We start from the raw sequence: 22534 nt of genomic DNA, 5'->3' as shown, positions 1-22534 counted from the left end.
CAGCTGAATTTCCAGGGCTGAGAAAATGGACCTGGCTGGAGACAGACAAATTCTACTTAGAGCGGTATCTCCAACTAAACTGTCAAAGTGTCAGTAAGAGTTGTGTGCACTCTTCTCACCAAAGAATGTGGAACACAGTGCCCTTCCTACCAACTGAAAGTCAAAACCCTAGGAGCTGCTATTTAATTGGGGGGGGGGGGCGGGGAAGGAAGCATGTTTTGTATACCAGCAAAATGACAAGAAAGAAGAGAAAGGAGGGGTGGGCTGCTATTATGTTTAGAAAAATGAACAGAATGTTTTAAAAAAGGATAAAAATAGAGAAGAATTAAAAGAAGCAAATGAATTGGTAAGAGAGGGTAGAAATATCAACTTTCTTTATAACTCACCTATAGGCGTTTGATTTTGTAAGCAACTCAATGTAAGCACAGATTTTGCTTTAAGTACATGCATGCTGTCATCGTAATCTTAAGAATAAGAGCACTATTTCTCTTTCAGCTATCTCCTGCCTCCTTTCTTAAACATTTTCCAATGTCTGCAATGAGGCAATTGGTCTTACAGAAAAATTCTTACTAAGGAACCTCTATTCAACCTCAGACCAGGCCCATAAGCTGTGCTAAAACCCCTGCAGAAAACAGAATATGATCATATAATTAAAAACTGCAAAAGCACAGGGAAGTTGAATTAAGGCTGCTCAGTCAACTTTAATTCCAGCATTCCCAGATTTGACTTCATGGAAGTGAAATACTCTTTCATATAGCTCAGTGTTTTTAATTTCCTAGATTTTTAAGTAGCCAGTTGAAAAAGCGCATCTGCCACATGGTAGCACATCACTGCCCTGTGGTCCATCAAAGGAGTGGCAACCTTGGCCCACCCCACAGACCTCTGCCTACTGAGCTGATGCAGGAGCTGAAAACGGTAGTAGGTCCTCCTCCTTTCATGATGTAGCTGTCATCAGGGTGGTGAGATACACAATTGACAGGAAAAAAAAAAAAAAAAAAAAAAAAAAAGGACATCTCCCTGCCATGAAAGTCATTGACTGGCTCCATTTCAAGGTCTTAATCCAAACCATGAAGGCAGAAGAGCTCTTAAAAAAATGTTCTCAGAATATTCACCAAATATTTTCCTCTAGCCTTAGATCTGGAAACAGCAGATCCAGAGTAGAAAAAGCTCCCCCTGAAAAAAATGTCCAAATCTAATAGAATTCTCTACTCGTGGCTAAAATACAGCAAAACTTACAAGCAAATGAGAACGGTTGTCATAACAAAAACTGCTGGGCAGCCAAACCTGCCTCTAATAGATGGATAAAATGTGCATAAGATCATATGATAAAGCAAAAAAAAAAAAAAAAAAAAAAAAAAAAAAAAAAAAAAAACATCCTTTAAACAATTCGGGACAGCAGAAACATAGAACTTCAACTTGCCCAAGGAGGACAGGTTAAAGGAAAGTTGAACCTAGCTGGAAAGGTGGAAGTGATCAAGCTAAATTCTTCCTAGGTGTTACATTCCGTCCAAAAAGTTACACCCATCCACTCTGGTGGACAAAGAAGTTCCTGAATCTCCTCCCAAAATCTTCTACGCCCCCCTCCCTAGAGACTGAGGTGCTGGCTATAGCAGTAAGCAGCAAAAAGGGAGGCTTTGTTTAAAGACAAAGGAGAAATCTGCGAAACAAGAACAGCAGAGCTGCTGCAAGGGTCTCTGCCACCCTGAATTTCGTCATATGTAACAACCTCAGTCACTTAACCCCAAAGAGAAAGCATGTATATCCTCATCGTCACTGAATAAACATAGAACCCAACCCACCTGCTTTGTAATTAGATGAAAAGTTAAACTAACTTGATTCCTACCACACAAATCCTACATGGCTTTTCTTGTTCCTCTACCTGCACTAATTTGAGCACAGAACGTCCTGCTTAAACCAAGGCTCCTGCTACAGCAGCCCTCTGTTTCCCTAGGAGCACAAAGATTAATTCACTACCTTGGAAGGAGAAAATAACAGTAATAATAAAAAACCCCAGCCACTAGTCATCTAGTTGTGTTCAGAAAAAGCACTACCCTGCCCATACTCCCCAACTGCACCCCCTCCGCAAATGTATACATTACAAACATGCAGGCCTGGGACTTACAGTAAACAAACAGCAACACAACCAACCACCGGAGAATGTATAAACACTCAGAGGAGCAAAAATCTCCTCTGTGTGTGGAGCTGCCTGCGCCACACACAGCGTGTTTATTTATCTCCGTTGTACACGATCAATGGGAGAAGACATTCAAAATGATTTTTTAAACAAAGTGTCACTTGGTGTTAGTTTATGTCAGTGCAGCTTCTTCAAAGTAGTTGTGTCACAGTAAGATACATATGCGTGGAGAGAGTTTGCTTCTTCCTTTACTCCTGTCATGGCAGCTAGGCACAAGCGAACGAAGAGGAGAAGGGCTGCCGGTCTGAGCAAGTTACTGATTTAACAGTTCAAGTCCGAAACAGAAAATCGCTGTGTGTTTGTAACCTGAATGCAGGTCAGTAACTTCAAAAGGTCAGCCTGAATGCTTAACATCTTGCTGTTACTAATTTCCCACCAGCTCCCAGTTCTGCGAACACTGATGAGCAGACGCAGCTTCTGCAGAGGCTAGCGTGCACCTCAGAAGACCATGTCCTCAAGTAGAAGCACAAGAAGTTCTGCAGTAATGACATGCTGCCACACAAGCAAACGAATTCTCAATTCATTTAAGACTGTGCTTGTCAAACCACAAGAGGCAGACGCTTCCTTACGGAGATTTCTTTGTTTGTAACCCACTCGCCTAATGCCAAGGCAACCAAGTTTTCCCCCTCCACTTACTTCACTTTTTTGGAATACATGTAAACTATTTCTGTGTTATCTTGCACTAATTTACACAAGATCACAAGATGTGCTGATGCTCCTTAATAACACAGGTAACTTCCCGTAATACACTACACTTTATAAGCCCTTTAATCCAGAGATATCAAAGCACTTGCACACAACGCATTCGCCTTACAGGCTCCCCCTTCTCTGCACCAGTTAGGTACATATCATTATCCACATTTTGCTGTCGAGGAAAACTAAAGCAGAATAAGGTAATGGAATTTGCCAAGGTTACAGTGAGAGCACTAAAAATGGGAGCAGCATGTGAGTTTTCAGACCTTCTAGGTCCCTGACACATCAGAAGCCCAGCCAGCTGAAAAGGGGAGCTGCAGCTGAGGTTATGATTATGCTGCAGGTAGATTTCTGTTTGTAACATATAAATGCTACAGAGTGTGGTTTAGGCTACTGGCCTCACAAAGTCCTTCGAACCATGCAACAGTTTTTAAACTGATAGGGGAAGAGGACAGTAGCAAAACACACCAACGTGAAAACTTACGGGTTTCTTTCCAAAGAACGAAAGTCTTGTTTGAAAAGATTTGGATGATTAAGATACATAAAGTATCACAGTGATGTTCACACTAATTCTCTTCGCATATAATACGCCTGGCCCCCAAAAGGTAAAGAAATAATCCAGTACATCTCCGACTGCTACATTTCTTGCAGACAGCAAACAAGTAAGCCTCTGCCTCCTGTTAGGCTGTGCGATGCCAAGGGCTTCTCATGAGAAAGTCGGTGTTTTTCCCCTATTGTGGTTGACTCTACACTCTCCTATTGTGTCTCATCAAAGGACTGATGAGCGAGGAGTGGAGTGCATAGAATCGCCAACGCTTGTGAGAATCCAGCTGTGTACATCTAAGAAAAGGTTAATCCTTTAAGACGTACAAAATGTGGGATTTCAGAGACAGCAGAAAACTGAAACTGCTGCTTTGTGACCAGGCTGACTTCACCTTGAAGAGCCTTCAGTTCTTCGTATCTCTTAGAGAACATGGTATTAGAATAAGAAAAAAAGTTAATTGCTAAAAAAGTAACATTTCTCTTCTTAACTATCATTCAGGATTGGGAGAAAGGAGAGAAAATGTAATTGTTGACTCCATCCTTTAAGAAGAGTCAGAAAATAAAACTAAATGGCTCCTATTTTATAGGCCAAGTATCTCAGATTAATCTTTCCTAGATAAAGAATTAGCATGTCTTTAGCTTCCATATGAGACTGGCTGGCTTATCTCACACAAACTGTGTATACAATGCCACAAATGTCATTTACCAGTATTTAAGCTTGATAGACATAACATCGCTGTTCTCTCTATATCATAAATAATCCCAGAAGAAACTGTATCTCTGAAATGCAGTTATATAACTATAATCAAAAAAAATTCTTCGCATTTGAACCTGCTATAATTGCTCACTTAAAACAGACCAAGTGAAACTACACGAAGGAAGAGATCAAGCAGGAACCGAAAACAGAAACGTGGAAACTCTGGTACAGAGTCTGATAGCTTTGAACACAAAATATCGTACTCTTCCCTGAAAAGGTTGTTCTCAGCACTGGCTCCTGAGAATCCCCTTCCACAACCCTAGACAACCACCAGGCTTCCTGGGACAAGAGTTAGTCTCGCACCAGATCAAATAGTGATGCACCCCTTAAGATACTGATGAGTTCAGAGAGCTCATCTGACACCTACCAGATACAGGTAAGTTAAAGAGGATGGCAGTATTCATTCTCGGCTACTAGCACCCTCTTACCAGTATGCAGAGTTAAAGGAATAAAAAATACAGAAATGTTTCACGGAAGAATGTAAAGCAGGGGTCAAAACTGCACAGAAAGAGCAAGTGGGCACCAAGGCCACAAACAACATACAAAAGAAAAATAGGAAGTCTGTGGAAACAGTCAATTCCTGGCACAAATTACTTTGAAATCAAAATACCAATTCAGACCCGAGGCCAAAATTCTTATGGAGTGCCACTTTGAGGTGGCAGTGACTTGGCTTCCAGTATCACCCGCTTCAGTGTCAGTTTACAGGAGCCTTTGCATTAACTTCAGAGATGTGTCTGGTAGTTCTCCCTTTCGCTTATCCTATTGACATCATCCTCTGCAGCATATACTCCTCTCCTCAGGCTCTAAAGCTCTAGACTTGATGGTGAACCATTGGTATGTTTAGGTTTCTAAAAATAGTATGAATTTATGAGACCAGATGAATATTCGTGCTCATGCATCTGGTAGTAAAGTAAACTTGCTTTGAGGATCAGTGTTTTGTACTCACAATGCCAAGAAGGTGATACTGTTAGTTTTCAGGCCCTGGTTTAAGCCACCAACTACTGATGCTGTACTTCCTACCTTAAATATATTTGAAAATTTGTCATGACTTCCTATAAGTAATCATCTTCAATAATTAATTTTTCAAGAATAACTTCTTTTGCATTGCTGCCACAGCAACCTCTAGTACTAGAGATATTATAAAGGAGTAGTCTTTTGTTTTAATGACTTCAAAATCTCTTAAGATCCTTTCCTCAAGACTTTTACAGAAAAGTGATCTCTTCTTTGGGGATGTTACCTCCATTACTAACAGTAAAAAGTAATGTTTGAGGATCGCATACTAAACTGAAACATAATCAAATAAAGAATGCTGGTTAGATATTAACCACTAGGCAAAATAACATAGACACACTGGATCTTCAGTAACTGCCAGAAGAATATAGCTTATTGAAAACAGATCCTAGCTTACACAAAATTCCTAATTTACAATTTACCATAAAAGCGCAAGAGAAAATGCAGCCTAAGGTAAGTTTCTACATTCTCACAGCTTGTAAAGCTATTACACTGATTAAAATGTATTTTGAATTTTTGTGTAAAACCTTCAACCATATGAACAAACGATCAACTGACAGTGTAACTTGACTGACAATATTCTACTTAGCAGTGTCTAAAAGATGACTGTATCTTAGATTGAATGAATTTGTGATTTTCTGATTACACATCCTAACATAACAAGTATGGGCAACTTGGACCCCCTTCGTTACAAGACATTTTTCCAATATATTTGCCTAAATCAGTGCATTTGCAGTCCAACACAAACAACCTAACAGCACGAGGTGGTTTGCAAAAAAAGTCTGCCTTGCTGTGAGAGACATTACCCTACCAGAACCACCACCCTCATGGGTTTTATAAAAATTTTTAATGGAAGCAAAAACCCCTGTCATCTCACCTACTCCTCTCTTAATAAGGAATGACTGCCGTGACTACCCCCATCTAGAACCACCATTCACTGCCAGCACCTCTGCTCTCCTCGTGTGCTTAGAGAACAACTGATTAGCACTTTGCATAATTAACCTGATTAGCACTGTGCATAATCAAACTGATTAGCACTTTGCATAATTAAAAAGAAATAATAATAATAACAATAATAAGCAGTAGGTAATAGCAAAAGCTGCTAGTCCCAATGCCCGTTCGTTAGCTCTAGGATTAGCTTAGTGCAGCATATTTCTTAAAACTACTTTTTTGTTTTTTAAAAAAAATGCACAAACTCCCAAGAAATACAAGTTATAATATTCTCATTTATTTTCAGTTCACTCTGAAAAATATTGGTTGTTCCACTATTACAGCTTAAGACTTCTTCTGCTTCCTTCTTCTGCAGCTGAAGACATTTAATAGGAAGATACCTGACTGGATGGACCATTGGTCCAATTCAGTATGTTACTTCCAACATCGTCTAAAGTACTGATTTTGGACTCATTATCACAGAATGCAGACAGCTCACATCCTTTAACGTATGTATCACTGCAATATACTTCTAAAGTAGGAAAGCAGTAATATCCTCATAGCCAAGGTAGGGAAAGATATTAACACACAGTTCCTCAAAAGTATTTAGGCACTGAATTCTCTGCCTGTCCCAAGCAATTACGTCAGGCCACAGGAAGTCTGGTGAGGAACAAGGAATTAATCAGACTCCTGCTCCTAAGCCTGAATCATTCTTCCTCCATTTGAATATCATTCTCCTCATTCTTGTCTGTATGTGTATTTTGCATCCTACTCAAAAATACATACTTTTGGGAGACAAAGTTCTTTTCCTGGCTGCTAACATGTTCCAGCTCTACTGCAAATCCCCCAATAAGGATTTCAGGATTAAACAAACACCTCCTGGAATCTGAAGAACCTGTGAAGTTATGCCTAGCTAGGTTGCAAACTGTGTGAATCTATCAGCTTCAATGTTTAAATCACTAGAGATTCAACTCTCCTAGAACATTCAATGACAGACAGCCTACAAGAGCAGAGCCCTAGCTGAGCATTTACAATTTTCTGTTTACTAATGTTGCTTCATCCCTCCCATTCACCACAATACTCTGACATTGCCCGCATTTCTCCTCACCTTATTAACCTTCATATCTCTGTCTAGCATCCTCATACAACACCTCAGGCTCTTCTTGTATCCTCAACACGCCTCGTGGAGCAAGCCTCACCTAAATTTGTTAAATCATCTAAAACACCCTCAAAAAATACCTACAATATTCACAGCCAACCACACAGCACCTCCTTTAAAATGACCTTGCTAACCATTCCCATCAGGTAGTGTGCACAGGTTATAGTTTCTCTGCTGCCTGTTCAACCAGCACAGTCGGGACATCAGGCGAGCAGGATGTCAGCTTGTCCCGAGTGCCCCGTCCATCTGCCCTGCAGCTGCTTGCATGCAGCCCAGATGCAGCCTGTTGCATGGGCCTGCCCTACAATGAGGACAAAAATATCCCCACTGTGCTAGAGTTTCTCAGAAAAACATTCTCTCATAAAATAAACTAACAAGAAGCTGTCAGGGGAGAGAGAGCAATGAAGGAGGATCTAGCCCAATCAACTGGAAATGTATTACCCAGGCAAAGAGCCTCTCCATCACCACAAGCCAAAGAACCCATATGAACAGCAAAGGGTGCAGAGCTAGTCACTCATTTCACAAGTTGTTTAGTTTCAGAAGAAAAGTGTTGCTGTAGAGATTATTCAAGTCCAAATGTTCCTGGGGAAGGTAGTTCCAGTAATTCTGGGAAGGAAGCCAATCTCTTGGCTTTACATGTAAATATTTAAACAACATTATTTTTATATACATATCTTTTATACACATATACATATATGTCTTCAGAGTTCCAGACTCACAAAACTGCCATGAAAAAAATATGCCAGTCAAAGTACAACTATCAAGACACCTGCCTCAACCATGATAACTGACCAACAGAAACAAAAATATGACGACTTCTTAACAATTGAGCCAGGTCATCTAGGTATATTCACCCAAACAGAAGAGTTGCAAAACCGGGACTACGGATTCTAAGGTGCAGAGATTAGAAAGAAGATTAAATCAAGGTCCTAATTTTAATTCCTGATCTTAGAAGTGGCAAAAATATAAAATTCATCAATTTTAAATCTTTCAGAGTGTAGATACGTGCCAAGCGTTTCATTCACAAGTTTGGATTCTCCAAGTTTTGATGGCATTGAGCTTCACATTCCTAGCATTTTAGTGCTCTTACATCTAGTAGTAAAGCTTCTTTAGGCTTAGAAAGGTCACTGCTGTTTTAGGATTGAATCAGGTCCATAGCTCAAAAAGAGATTACTTGGTAGGAAATTCCAGAAAAAAATGGCATTCTGGCATTGAGATTTCATGAATAAATAAAATAAAGAAAAGCTTTAAGACTGTCGAGGAGGAGCTGATAAAACAAATAGAGGGAGATGATTTAGTGAGCAGAGTGTATCCAGTCAGAGTGTATGATGAATAAATTACTCCACGAAAATAAAATTCACCACATGGATTACACCTTTAGATACTCAGTAAGCAAAAATACACTCTGATATGAAGTACATGTGTGAATTCATAGCTATATGCATAAAGAAATCATAAAAATATTAATACAGTATTTACATGTCTGCTCAAGTATGTATATATAAAACAGTCAACGTGAGTTTTAAAAAAGATCACACAAGTGTACGTACATATACATACACAAAGACACAAAAGGAAAGACCAAGAGTAGGGTAAGTCTTTTAGAAAATATTTAATGGCTTTATAAAAAATCCTCGCCCAAAGTTTGAGGGATTTTTGCAATCTTACATTTTCTATTGCAAAATACACCTGCTTTCTTTTCTTTCTTTTTTTCCCCTCCTAAACTAAATATTTCTTCCATCTAATGACTCTCTTTATTAGACAGCATCTAATTTGCATACATTTACATACAATTTAACTGCTAGCTTGTGAGAACAAAGAAATGGCTCTGTATTGTACTGAAGGACAATACTCAGAAAAGGAAGGTATAAAAACCAGCTAGCTCGGTGGCTGTATATTCTCTTTGTTTCAGAAATACCAGGATTTTTAAATACACCACTTAAAGGGTGAAAAAGATTATTTCATCAAACAATGAAAAAAGATACAGTGCAGTTCCCTTTTAACACATTCTCTCTCTGGCCTGGTTAATGGGATTTAAGGGTCCAGGATTTCTTTGCTTTCTTCTGTTTCTTTTATTAGAACTGATGGATTTAATTCCATCACATATTTTACTTCATATTTTATTCCTATAACAATCTATGCTGAAGTTCAGCTCCAATGCTAAATCAATACTATATTCCTTTCCTTACTGTCAGCCTGGAATATGACTGCATGATCTTTGACGGACACGAAGAACTCTGCCCTCATTGCCCAGTACTAATGGGTTTTAGAGACAGTCTGCCAGAATTTTACCTTGTGGCAACAAGTATAGAGACAATGAAAACTTACCATGTAGCTGATTGGGAATCAACAGGAAGGGAAGCAGGGCTGAGCTCCGCTTGCGAGAACAGGGAGGGACTGTGGTCAGAATAAATGCAGGATGTAAAGGACGTGTCAAGCCCTCTAGTTCCCTAAAAGAGGAGAAAAAGATCTTTAACATCTCATACGAAGAAAAATCTTCTGAAACAGTTGGCAGAGACTCCAACACAGGCCATACCAAAAGCACGATACATCAGCAAAGGATTTTTCTCCGAAGGTTTATAGTAGGAGTACCAATTGCAAAGAATGGTTGTAATTCTAATCCATGTGGAAGTGAAACAAAAACCTTTCTTGGGGGGAAAAAAAAGTGTGATTTCAGGTAGCATATTGTGTGTCCTCATGTCCCCTCCAATGTGCCCAAGTCCATGGAAAACCCAGTGAAGCAGTGCGGTCTGCCATTTGTTATTGCCCATATAGTGGAGTTACCAGCTCCATTTCCCGTAACTCCTCTTCCCAGCATCATACTCAATGACTTGTTCTCAGTGGGGCAGATCAAGGAAAAAATACTTCTGAAAAAGCATCAATACAGCAATACAGGGATGGGGGAAAGAACCACCAGCCATTCATAACTACATGGGCCTTCCCCACAGAAACATATGAGCAAGCATAGCTTTTTCTAGCATAACCAAGGCTACTGAAATCTAATTGAATGTGATTATTTGTGGTAAAAATTGTCAGGCCAAGTGGCTTCTTTACAAAAGAAGTGTAATATTCAGAATTTTTCAGTCACCTGCTCTGCTCAGTTTCTCCCAGTCACGTATTATGTGCCACACTGGCTTGACATGATCAGCAGAAGGCCAAGGGTTAACTTGCTGGCCATTCTCAGACTGGTGTATGTGACAGTGTAACACTGTGGCAGAAGACTTCACATTCACATCACAGGCTGCCCATTGAGAAAACCAGTACTGGTACTTCTCTGATGTGCCTCACTAGAACTCAAGATACATTATTTTCAAATACAACTTTCAATTTAAAGCTGGCTGAAATTTTAATGAAGTTTTAGCTCTTGTTTAAAGAAAAAAAAAATCCTTCACGCTTATGAAAATGTTTTCCTCCTCCTCTCCCTGCACCCAGCCTGTTCTGATTCTTACGGCATGTATCAGTCAAACCTCATAAAAGAAATGAGTTGACCATTCATTTCCTTTTCCCTTCCCTGGGATGTCATGCATGAGGTGTGTGATCTTCAGAGCTTCTGAAAGTAACAAAGACTCTGGTTTTAGCAAACAACAAAGAAAGTAAATTCCAAAGCCACACTGTCTTTACCTATCATATCCTATGCTCTCAGCTGAACCTTGCTACTGTGTTATTATTTCCAGAACCTTATGAGTCTGGTTTCACTGCAGTGTAAGTCAATTTAAATTGGAGCTGCCACAACCCGACTCTTGCTGCCCCTCTTTACTCTTCTGGCCACACGTGGTTGAGCTTCCACTTGTATCAGAACCGGACAATCATCTGATTCAAGGAGCTTTCAGCTAAAAGCAAATTTCTTTTCCACGTGTTTTCAGCCAGATCAATGCCCAGTAGCAGCTCACAATCCAGTCATGAAACCTGGGGATTTCAGCTGAAGAGGCAGCAGAGGCATATGAGTGAAGGGATGTCCACATAGCCTCAACACCGAGCCCTTTTGGCTGCTATGGGAGTACACCTTGAGACATCTCAGCCAGCCTTGGTATGACATGGGAGAAAGCCTCCTACCACATGGCTGAAAATCAAACCAATCACGGCTTTATGGGTAAAAAAGCCACCACCTCACACAGTAACCAAAGCTAAACTGATGGGCCATGCAGATCAAGCAGAACAGACGCAGTGTGCTTTTGATGAAAAAGAGCTCGAGTTAATGGTGCACTGCCACAACCTGCACCAGGGGCAGTTTCCAAGTGGCAGGCTGAATTAGCCTCAAGTGACGTGTGTTACGGTAATGCTTCCCGGAGGCAGTGAGGCAAGGTCCCACATTTAAAAGGAAAAAATTGAGCTTTCTTGCCAAAGGCAAACAATAAAGCGCATGATTAACAAACGCTGTTACCAGGACATCCATAAGCTCCCAAATCTCCTTTAAGGACTTCAGAAAATACACTTGGAAATAAAGAACTGTAAAGATGTGAAAGAAAACTTTCTGTTACACTATTATTTCATTTGCTGATTTCCCATCACACATGAGCATTAATTTCTGCCTGACTTGAGTCTAATTTTTCTAACTATCATCACTTGTGAAGTCGCTCTGCCCTAACAATTGTACAGGAAGTGCTGCGATGTAACATTGGAGTTCAGCTGAATACTAAAGACACTGCAGTTCAAGTCTCTTCACTTAACCTGCTTGCTCCAGGGGTAGCAAAACCAGAACATTTAAAATCCTACACAAAAGGAATCCCATGGCAGTAAATAATCACCCAACTTCATTATCTGCAATTTCTTCAGGAAAAAGGAGTCACTGGTGAACAACTTCCACTAGCCAGTTAGCATCCACAGATGATTCATCATCTCTAGAAATTACAGTAACTGACAAAACTAAAAGAATCAGTGTGGACACCTTATCTTCATCCATTTCCATCAGGTAACAACCAATAACAGTCATTCTAGTACTGTAGTCAGAACTTTTCTATCCAAGTTACAACCAGGCCCCAAAGGCAGAATATCAGATCAGATATAAGCGTTGGTGGTTTTTTTCCTTTAATGGCAATGAAATAATACCTATGTAAGTAGCATTAGGTGACAGCATATGTGATGCTGAAGCAATTGCATCCAACACTGCAGTCATCTAAAGATGACAACAGTTTATTCTGTCGATCATGGGTAGCTGCATAGGTTGTTACACAATTCTATACACATTCAAGTTATGTGACCCCTATACAATTGTTCAGCTGGTTTCCCATCAGGAGGTTCCTGGTTTTCTTCCACTGCCTTTAAGATGCCTTCCTGATAACATAGCACAACCCAGTCATGCACATATTCTTGCTCTAGGGCACTGCATACTTCTCCCAATAAAATAATGGTCCACTAGAAGATACATATATATACACAAACATACACATATATACACATACACAAAATGATTTGGCAAGTACCTGTTTTTAATATCTAATTATGACCATATCATTGGCACATCATCAAAATTGTTTAATTAAATTTGTTAGATTCTCTCCAGGCTACAACAGTACCTAAATCAGTTTTGATGGTCATTAAAAAGATGAGGAGAATCTAAGAATTTTAAATGATGCCAATACTTGAATACTTTCTATTCCAGTGTTCTTGACTAGTTTAAAAGCATATTACCACAACATCAGCCTCAACTTTTATCTTTGCTTTAACAGTCCTTTTTGGAGCTAAAAGTAGGCTAAGCAAATTGCAAATCATTCACTAGATTTTTTTTCTTCCTTTTTTCTGTTGTCATATTCTCCATTGAAGTTGAGTTATGAAAGCGTAAAGTTGGGGTAAGCAGAAGAAGAATTCAGTGAAAAGTAGCCCCTCTTGTATCTAATTAAATTCTGGCATTTATGAACTTCCACTTTTTCATACATAGCGGTCTCATTACATTTTATATTAGACATTATGAGTGGGATCATCAAAAGGAACAGTGGTGTGATTCTCTTTCCACTAAAATCAGAGTGAGGTAGTTTTAGTTAAATCCAGCAGCAGCCCATTGAGGCCAACTTGAAATGGTTTTGAAAATCGTCCCCCTTTCCAGCCTGCCTAGAAAGTGGGGAGAAATAGAGGTACAGGGAGAATAAAATTCCACCGCCTTGTGTCAGCCTAGCAGCATCTACAGGTTGCAGTTTGTACAGTTCTGTCAAGTTAAAGACGCTGAGAATCCCTGTTCAAACACAAACAATATTTCTGAAGCTGGTAAAGTCTTTCAAACATTCTCTCCAATTTGATAATACAGTTTGCCTCAGCAACATTTTAAAGCCTGCTAGCTAGAGCACAAATAGGGCATTTTTACAAGCCCTGGTAAAATCTCCGCAGTTGTGTACACAGAGTAGATTACGCACGCAGGCCCACGCTCTTCAAGATAACAGAGTTAGCCGGCGTGCCCGCCAAGTCACTCAGGAGCTGCTGTAGTCGCACTCAGCAAAGGCAAGCTCAAGCCGCTCAGGCCTGCTAAGCGGCTCCTATCTCAGTTGCTTGTTCACAACCGAAGGCTTCAGACCAGCCTGCAGCACGCACATAACATGGTGTCTGCTTTCAAAATACTGCAAAGGTGCAACCATGAAGGACTACTGCTGCAGGGGGAGGAGGCAGGGGAGAAATCTGCTTCAGGTTTCTTCACAACATTCTTCTTTTTAAACACTGAACAGGAATCAAGGAGACAGTCCTTACTCCTGAATACTGTGCAATAACAGAATTGTGCTGTTTGGTGCACATTTGGTTTGAATGCTAAGTTTCATTTTCAGCAGGGAAAAAAAAAAAAAAAAAAAGAAGAAGAAGAAGTATAACAAATTTTCCAGATTTAGATGGCTTTTAGGTCAAATTTAGCTACATATAAGTAGATACTTCTTTTTTTTCCCCCCTTCCAAATTACAGGGTAATTTTAATTAGGGCACCCCGTTAGACAAACCATTGTTCTATTTAACGGACTTTCTCAATAAAGAAAAGAAACACACCTCCCCCCACCTCTCCTATTAAAGTTAAGGTAGAGACAATACTGAATAAATATGCAAAGATAAAAATTATTTATGCTGCATTAGATTTTTTTTCTGATAATCTTTATTTGGCAGCTTCTATATTAAAAGGGCAGAGTTCAGATTTCACCATCCATTAAACACCTGCTTAAAAACCACTTCAAGTTCTGGCACTGGCCAAATGCATCCCAATTAAGCAGAAAAGTTGGCCCTACATCCCGATTGAGCAACACCCATTGCCATTTCCTCTCGTTAGGTTAAAGGGGTTGCTCGGGATGCAACCACGTTCTTGATTATGTGCATCCCTGATAGATGGGGCATATTTGACCAATATAATTTAATTTGACCAATATAATTTAATTCAGTGGAGCCTTCTAATTGTCGAACGTGCAATTTTGGGAGAAGTGCCTGAAGATGCAGGGAGCTCCCAGGACCAACGTCACCAACACCACAGTTGATCGTTCACTCAAGGAAGCGCTTGACTGACAGAACTGAAAAAACGGGTCTGGGATTTCTTCCTGGAAACGCTCTGCAAGATTAAAGAACAGATTCCCTTTTTCATAGCACTTTGTCTTCTGTATCTTGTATTAGTTTGTCCCACACAGTTTGATTTGTCAGTTATAAGCATGATACAGTATCTATTTGCTATAACATTAAATTGTTCACTGATCGTTTGACTTTGTACATGTACGGTTTCAGCGATGGCGTGACAAGCCCAGAAAATAAAATTGTCATTCATGGATCAGACGCAGCACTGCAAGTTTTCCAAATATATTTTGTTAACATATTTTAAGGCATTTCCAGAGAGACCAACTGCATGGCTGACAGAAAAATCTGGTCTCCATCATCCCTATAACCTCCAGGCCTCTGTCAAGGATGCAGATATGTTTGCCAATAAGTGACAAGTCAAGCGGTCTTTTTACAAAGACCCAATAAGTCCTTTCAGGATGGTGCTACTAGGAAGCCACCAGGCAGAACTGGAGCAGAGTGGCAGTGATTAAAAAGTATGTCTGAAATGGTTCTAATATCCATGCTCAATCCCCTATAAACCCACCTTATTATCAATTTATGAACTTCCTTTGTTGTCCTTTCTGTCATCCTCCCGTGCTAGTCACTAACAGACATCAGCTTGGAAGTGCTCTACTCCATGTGGACAAGAAGCTAGTGTACTTCATGTAAATTGATCAGTTAATTTTAAGGCAACGGTTTAGGGACTCTGCGTACGCTCTTTACTTGGATACAGTTAAGTGCACAAAAAGGATGGTTTCATACTATAAACAGAATCTAACTCATACAGCCAGCATGTTAGCAGACTCAAAATAAATAAATAAATAAAAATCTATATATCTTTTCTCTTCACTTTTGCCAAAAAGACTTCATAAGAACATAAATCCTGTTTCTAGTACCTTTGGCAGCATAGAAATCATAATTATTTAATGTTTATATTTCTAAAGTAAACTTTAGTACAAAAAAAAGGCATCCTGTAATACAAGATGCCAGCAACCAGTAACTGACCTCAAACTATAGTTATTTCCAAGACAATTGTAACACTGGCAGATGCTTTCCTGTTCTGACCGGCTACAAATGGCACCAAGAAATCCAATGATAAGCACCTGCATGATTGCTCTTTGGTTGTTTTTCATTAAAATATTTTTACATACAAACTATACCTTCTGATTTGCTATTGCGCTTTATTTAGATATTCATGTGTGCTATATTCACTTTGGTCTCAAGGACTGCCCATTTCCTTTCCATATTCCTACCAAAGTCAACAAAAACTCTGGGTACCCATTTGCAACAGATGAGCATCTCAAATAGAGAAGTTTTGCATACTTCATTCTCCATTATTGTCTTCACAACAAACATAGCTGCTTATAGCTAAAATGTTTTACAACAACATCTCTAAAAATTGAGAACCATTGTCCTTAGTCAGTTCTTAATTTAAGCCTTACTTACTTCCCCTCACAGAATTGGTGGCTGACATTTTACTCCGTAGCTCGTTTCTGTAGTTGCAGCACTTCCAGGCTACAAAGAGCCAGAAGTGCTATCATCACTAACTGTATGTTTTTACTGGTAGGGATTTTGTGAGACTATGATCAGAAAGTGCAGTGAATAGGAAAGTGGGAGCATGGGTGAGAAAAAAAAAAGAAACAAAAAAACCCAACAAAACCAAATCACAATAACAGAACAAGAGAAAAATCAAGTGGCACCATCACCCTGCTGGATTTGTACAAAAGGATTCTGGAGTATTTCATCTTTCTCTGTATTGCCATGCGACAACCATCAGAAAATGTTTAACTGTATCACTTTTATACATGCCTTGCTCAACTATCTTTTATTCTCTGTATTTAAGTACACTTAATGAAATTTAAAGGCAAGTCCCCCTACATCTACAAAGCAGTGGTCTGTTCTGTAACAGGGGAAAAACATTTCTAGGGAGCACTTGCTCTACACAGCACTCCCTGAAATAGTGGCAACAACTCATGTGATGCATTTCACTGGACATTTCACTTCCTTTGAAAATAATTACCACTAAACCCTTCAAATGCCTCAGCTCAACCGAACGAAGAGGACTGCAGATCAACACATTAGCTAGAGAAGCTCTGCAATATTCCGAGAAAAGGAAGATTTTGCCTACATTGCAAACATCTACAGGCAAACCACATAATCTTTTCTGAAATAGAGAAAGAAACAGCTTTAGGATTCTCTGGAACACTTTATAGGTCTGACATAATTGGATACAACAGCAGCAATTAAAGCTTTTGAAGGAGGTATGTCAATGTACACCAGCTGAGGACATGTTGCTCTATGCCTTAAAAATAAGTCGTAACACCCAGTGGGCTAAAAGAGTCACTGGAACAGTCTATTACGGAAATTTTGGCCATAAAAAAGCCTACCCAAATAGTTATAGCCCAAGAAACAAAATAAGAGATGATAATTACACTCGCGTTAGAAAACTCAGCCTTTCTCACTGTCTAGGTCCTGCAACAGCATGGCACCTTTTAAGACAGAGTGGAAAATTCTGCTCTGTGAAACATAAGCTAAAGTAGCCAAAAAGAAGAGCACGAGAAAGAGAGGTGTGGAAAGAAAAAGGAAGGAGAAAACAGCTGAAGCCAAGAATCCAGATATAGTTTTTGTCTCTAGGGCAGAGCTGTAGGGAGACCTTAAAAAAAAAAAAAAAACATACAAAGTAAGAGAAAGTCAGTGGATATATTGGGATGTATTAAAAAAAATTAATGCTTCAGTAGGTCAACTTATAATATTATATTGAAAACCACACCACTGTGTGTTGTTACTGTATTTGATCAAGTGCATCACTGCATTTAATTTGAACTTCCATTATAATAGATCATACGATACAGAAGGTGACCAAGTGACTCGCACTCCCTTTTGAAATCTTGCTCCATTAAAACTTAGATTGTAGCAGCAACACAGTAACTGAAAGCTATGTACTCTACACCAGAGGAAGAGAACAGAAATATTGAACAGAACACCCCAGGACTGTTGAGTCATTTGTTAGATACTAACAGTAATCTCACTGGGCCAGGTAGAGCAGTAGATAAATTTGGCGTACGCATCTGATATAGCAGACTGTGGGCTGCCCAATTTTCTAAGGAGGGCCCAGCCACTCCAGGCACCTGAGCACAATTAAGGCTTACTGCTTATGAGAAAGATAGTCTGCACTGGCAGTGCATTCGCTTGAAGGGGAGGGAGGCATTTGGAGCAGCATAAACCTGTTCTGCACACTACCAAGAACATTACTGCAGGCACCAATAACGACGTGGCTAGGCTGGAAGGGGAATGGGATACAGATCTGAAGTGCTTTATCTGCTCCAAGACCAATGCTGGTTTTGGCACTATTTTCACACTGGTGAGTAACAAAACAAAAACACAAAAAACCCAACAACAACAACAACAAAACCCCACACAACACACACTAAGCAGGTGCTAGCAATCTGAGAGACCACATGCCAGCTACAGCTGCTTCAAACTGATTCAATTACGTCTGCCTGAATAGTCCCAGGACATTGAATCCAGTGAGGGGACCCATAGGTTGAGGGGAGACCCAGTACTTTGAGATTTTAGCACTCTATTAAATAATGGTGAAAATGTCCCCAGAGAGTTTAGGGGGAGGATATTCAAGCACATGATCACATTCAATCTCAGATAAGACAGGAGCTGCAAGACAGCGTATGCTTAACACTGGAACACACAGCAAAAGCCCTTTGGAAATAATGCCTTAAAAATTTCCTGAAACAGCCTGACAGCACTGCCGTGTTTCCCAAAACACTGGGTGCAGTACATTTGCCGGAACATGCTCTTGGGATCGGGACTTCACTCCAAACCCTTGTTTGTACAAAAAGGGGCCAAGCAGCTGGGAAATTCTGGAGTGCAGTGTGTCCTCATTAGCTCCCATCTGCCATCAGAACTCAGCTCATGGCAAGTTTGGCTAAGTCCTGGTGTTCTCAGGTCCAAATCTGGGTCAGTTTTAATTACACTATACAGAATTCAGCGTGCAGTTTTTAAATCCTTATTATACAGTGCAGAAGAACGGGCAGCTCTCCAACTAATCAATTTTTTAAAAGTACATATATAAAAATTTTAAACCAGGCTAGACAGACAGTGGGTGGAAGAGAAGGAAAAAAAAAATATATGAGTGAGTACAGGGGTTAGTTAAGAGAACTGTTAGCAAAAGTGGGTCACCAGCAAGTTCCGCTTTAAAACTTCAAAAGGAAGGAGAAAAAGAAAAAAAAAATCCTCTTCATTTACAAGACAGCAAAACTGATGTGTGAGATGTATACAATTGACATTGCTTTTAGCGTCGTCATGGGTTTCCCACAACAACGCCACAGCTAGGCTGCCCTGAGGGGGAAGAACCTTTCTCTTGTGGATATAGAGCCACTCCAGGTACTGGCTGACCTATTCCTACCTCTTGTAACAGCCTGCTTGACTTGGGAAAATCTCTTTCCCTACTGAGAAAGGTGAAGATTACAGCCTTTACCCCCAAAGTTACAAAAAAAGCTTGGTAGCTAGAAGTACAGTACAGTACCATGGGAATCTTGAAGGCACTAGTTAACTGTGGTATGTTACTCTAAATCCTTACACAATTTATGTTTTTGGACTAATGTAAGTGCTATTTATTTTCCCTTTTTCTATGCCCTCAAATAGCCATCAGCTAGGTCAGGACTTGAAAAGAGTTTTGCTTGCCAGGTTGCTGGCAAACAGAGTAATAGGAGGAACAGAGTATTGCATGCTTTTCACTGAACAGACACTTGGGACAGGATAGCGCGCCAAATCTTATCTGCGTAAATTGGGCCAAAACCTACTCTCAAAGTCAACAACCAGAATCTACCCTGTTCAGAATCCTTGTCAGATGGAGGGAGCAAACACAAGTCTTCCCTGACAGCTGCTGCCAGAAAGGTAGACCAGGAATGGGAAAGCATGATCAATGAGCAGTATAAATGCTGATGAAATGATACATGCTGGCTAGAAATGTGTAATATTCTGCCACTCCCTACACAAGAGCCAAACCCTCAAAGATTTCCAGATTTGCATTAAGCTATTTTCATGAACAAATTCCTGCTAAAAAGGGTTTTCTTCTACACTACCTTGTTAGTCTTATTATAGCCATCACCTTAGAGCTACAACGTAGCAGAAGCATGACATCATATTTCAGTATCAACAAAAGCTACAAAGCTGGAGTAACCAAATAGCTCTTTTCCTTTGTAAGGAAGCTTTTTCTTCAATGCAGTCCCTTCCCCCGTTTCATCTAATACATGAAAATCCACACTTCAGGCATACATTACACATCAAGCAGAAATCAAAGAAATAAAACCATACCACAAATATATTACAATCCTCAGCACCAACAGCTTCTCCATCCAGTGGCAGATTTCAGACTGACTGGTCTGAAGCTCTGACTATCCCCACCTGTGCCCACTTTACTAATTAGGGCAACTAGCCTCACAAGTCCTGGGTTATCTGTTTGTTTAGTTACGCTATAACCAAAAAGACTTTGAATTAAAAAAAAGCTGAATACGTAACCAAAGGGGGAAAGGTAGTCCTCAGTGCTGTATCTGTCTTGAATTCATTCTTACAAATATGTAAGTCTCTTTCTGCAATTTACAGCTTATCTTGATACCCAGTCTATAGCCATGTTCTCTTGAAGATCTCAGAAAAGTATTGGGAGAGGGTTATCTACAACCAGGATACCTCAGACATCACATTGCAATTAAAAAGTACCTGCTGGATCCACCAGCTCAGATTTTTGCATGTTCGTTACATGTTCGATAAGCAGGGTGGCAAACCCAACTGAATTTCAATAACTACATGTAGAAAAGCAAGTATTACTTGTATCCATTCAACTTAAAAAAAAAATAGCATGAAACAATCTCCAGAATGATAGAAAAAAACTAGTCACAGCTCTCCTTTCCTCATCTTATCCCAGTAAAAGGCAATTATTGAACAAGATAATTACCACACATAACTCCATTTTCTAAGGGCCCAGTTTTCACTATAAAGGTTCTGTGCAGAACTATAACAAGACAACAATGTGCAGGAGAACAGTGATGCAGCAAAGGCTAATACAGTTAGCCCAGATATTATCGTTGCACAGCAACTTCTTGTAATAGAAGAGAAATTTTGATGCCCAGATGCGTATTCAGACTATGCTTTGTTTCAAAGCAGCAGTAGTACATTCAGGGGTATTTATGGACTTAGAAAAAGATGATCCACAAGTGACTAGATAGAACAGACACCATATAACAACTTGCACAGAGAAATGAAGTAACGAAGCTACCAAGTGCTCAGCATGCTTTGGAGCACCAACAAGGAAATTCAGTGGGGAAAAAAAGCTGGCTACTTGGGAATCTGGGAAGGGAGGACTGTGCCCTTCATAAGGAAAGTTCAGTTTCTGGTTGAATCCTTATTTTTGTATCATCTGTTAATGGAGTTTTTACTAAACTATTTTACATACCTCTTTCTTTGGCCCTTCTGCTTTTCCTGTACTTCTGTTTGATATATATTAACAAACAACTCCAAAGGTAACAGTCAAAGATTGTTTGCATTATATCCATGTGCTAAAGCAGATTTTCACTAGGCTCTGACTTATCTTAAGAACCAGAGGTTTGTTTAAAGGTATCACTCTCCACCTGCTTTGGTGGCTAAGCTTTAGAGCAGAATGAACGTGAGTCTCTGAAGAGCCTTCACATTCCTTTGTCTAGACATGGGGAAGCTGCAACATGGAAAACAAAGCCAAAGAAAAGACAGCAAACTCCAGAATGAAAGGATGGGTCTGCTCTTGCTCACAGCTTTAAAGAGTTTTTTCTTTTTCTTTTTTTTTTTCTTTTTTTTTTTTTTTTTTTTAATTTCAGAAGGTACCCAAGTCAAAGTCATTAAAACCCTTCAGATTCTTCAGCTGATACCTGCAGGTACTTCACAGTTGTCTGCTATCACACTAACTTTTTTGAGGCATATCTGGCAGCTCTTAATTCTGACCAGAGATCCTTCGGGAAAGGGGACTTGCTGATATTTGTGAATAATCCATGCTGTTCTTGCATAACAAAGCTCCCACACAAGCACATCCTCTTCCACAACCCCACTCACAGGGGAATGGTGAAAGATCTGGCATGGCTTAAGAATGCAGATACATTTTACAGTAAAAAATCAAGTATGCCATCCTGAGACACGGGACTTTCTATTTCCCAGGCTGTCAAAAGCTGAGGTTGTTAAAGAGGTGAGAGTAATTTACAAAATGCATTAAACCACAGGGATCCCAAGAAACAAATTAAAGAGAGAGTCTTGTCAAACACATCTCCACTAAGATTCGGTGCTACTATATTCAACTACATTATTATGGCTATACATATAGCAGTTTACACAATCCTCTTGGTGGGATCTGCCTTCACCACTACATGAGCTGAAATACCTGCGACAACAGTATGATTTACAAACAGAATGAGTCTCTAAACTTTATTGTCCCTGGTTGTGAGAGTTAAAGTCATAACCTTAACATTTTAATGTCATTTTTCTATTGCACTTTATTTCTGAGTGGGTGTTTTTGGTGTTATACAGTCTACCAAAATGAATCAGTACAAAAATATTCAACAACTATTATCATGTGAAGCCCATGATTTCTGTGTGCTGTGCAGCACAGTTATTACCAGCTTACAACATGTTCTAAACTCAGTCCTACAGATCTCATTTTTGTGAATTTTAAAAACAGTAGAGCAAGATTAGAAGGAATTTGTCAAATTTCTGTGCTCCCTCTACTT

At 39.7% G+C, this 22534-nt stretch overlaps 1 long non-coding RNA gene across 5 annotated transcripts in view; it reads right to left on the bottom strand.

Moving 5' to 3' along the window:
- LOC134138368 (uncharacterized) overlaps window positions 1–22534 on the bottom strand; it is a 146423-nt gene that overhangs the window by 42037 nt on the left and 81852 nt on the right. For all 5 annotated transcript variants that reach the window (XR_009957880.1, XR_009957873.1, XR_009957877.1 and 2 more), the window contains one exon: window positions 9616–9737. This is a non-coding gene — a long non-coding RNA (uncharacterized LOC134138368). The remainder of the gene's footprint in view (window positions 1–9615; window positions 9738–22534) is intronic.

Source organism: Rhea pennata, chromosome 1 (assembly GCF_028389875.1).
Source record: "Rhea pennata isolate bPtePen1 chromosome 1, bPtePen1.pri, whole genome shotgun sequence".
In the NCBI taxonomy this organism is placed as follows: Eukaryota; Metazoa; Chordata; class Aves; order Rheiformes; family Rheidae; genus Rhea; species Rhea pennata.
The sequence above is the reverse complement of the archived record's forward strand: the minus strand, read 5'-3'. Positions and strand labels throughout refer to the sequence as shown.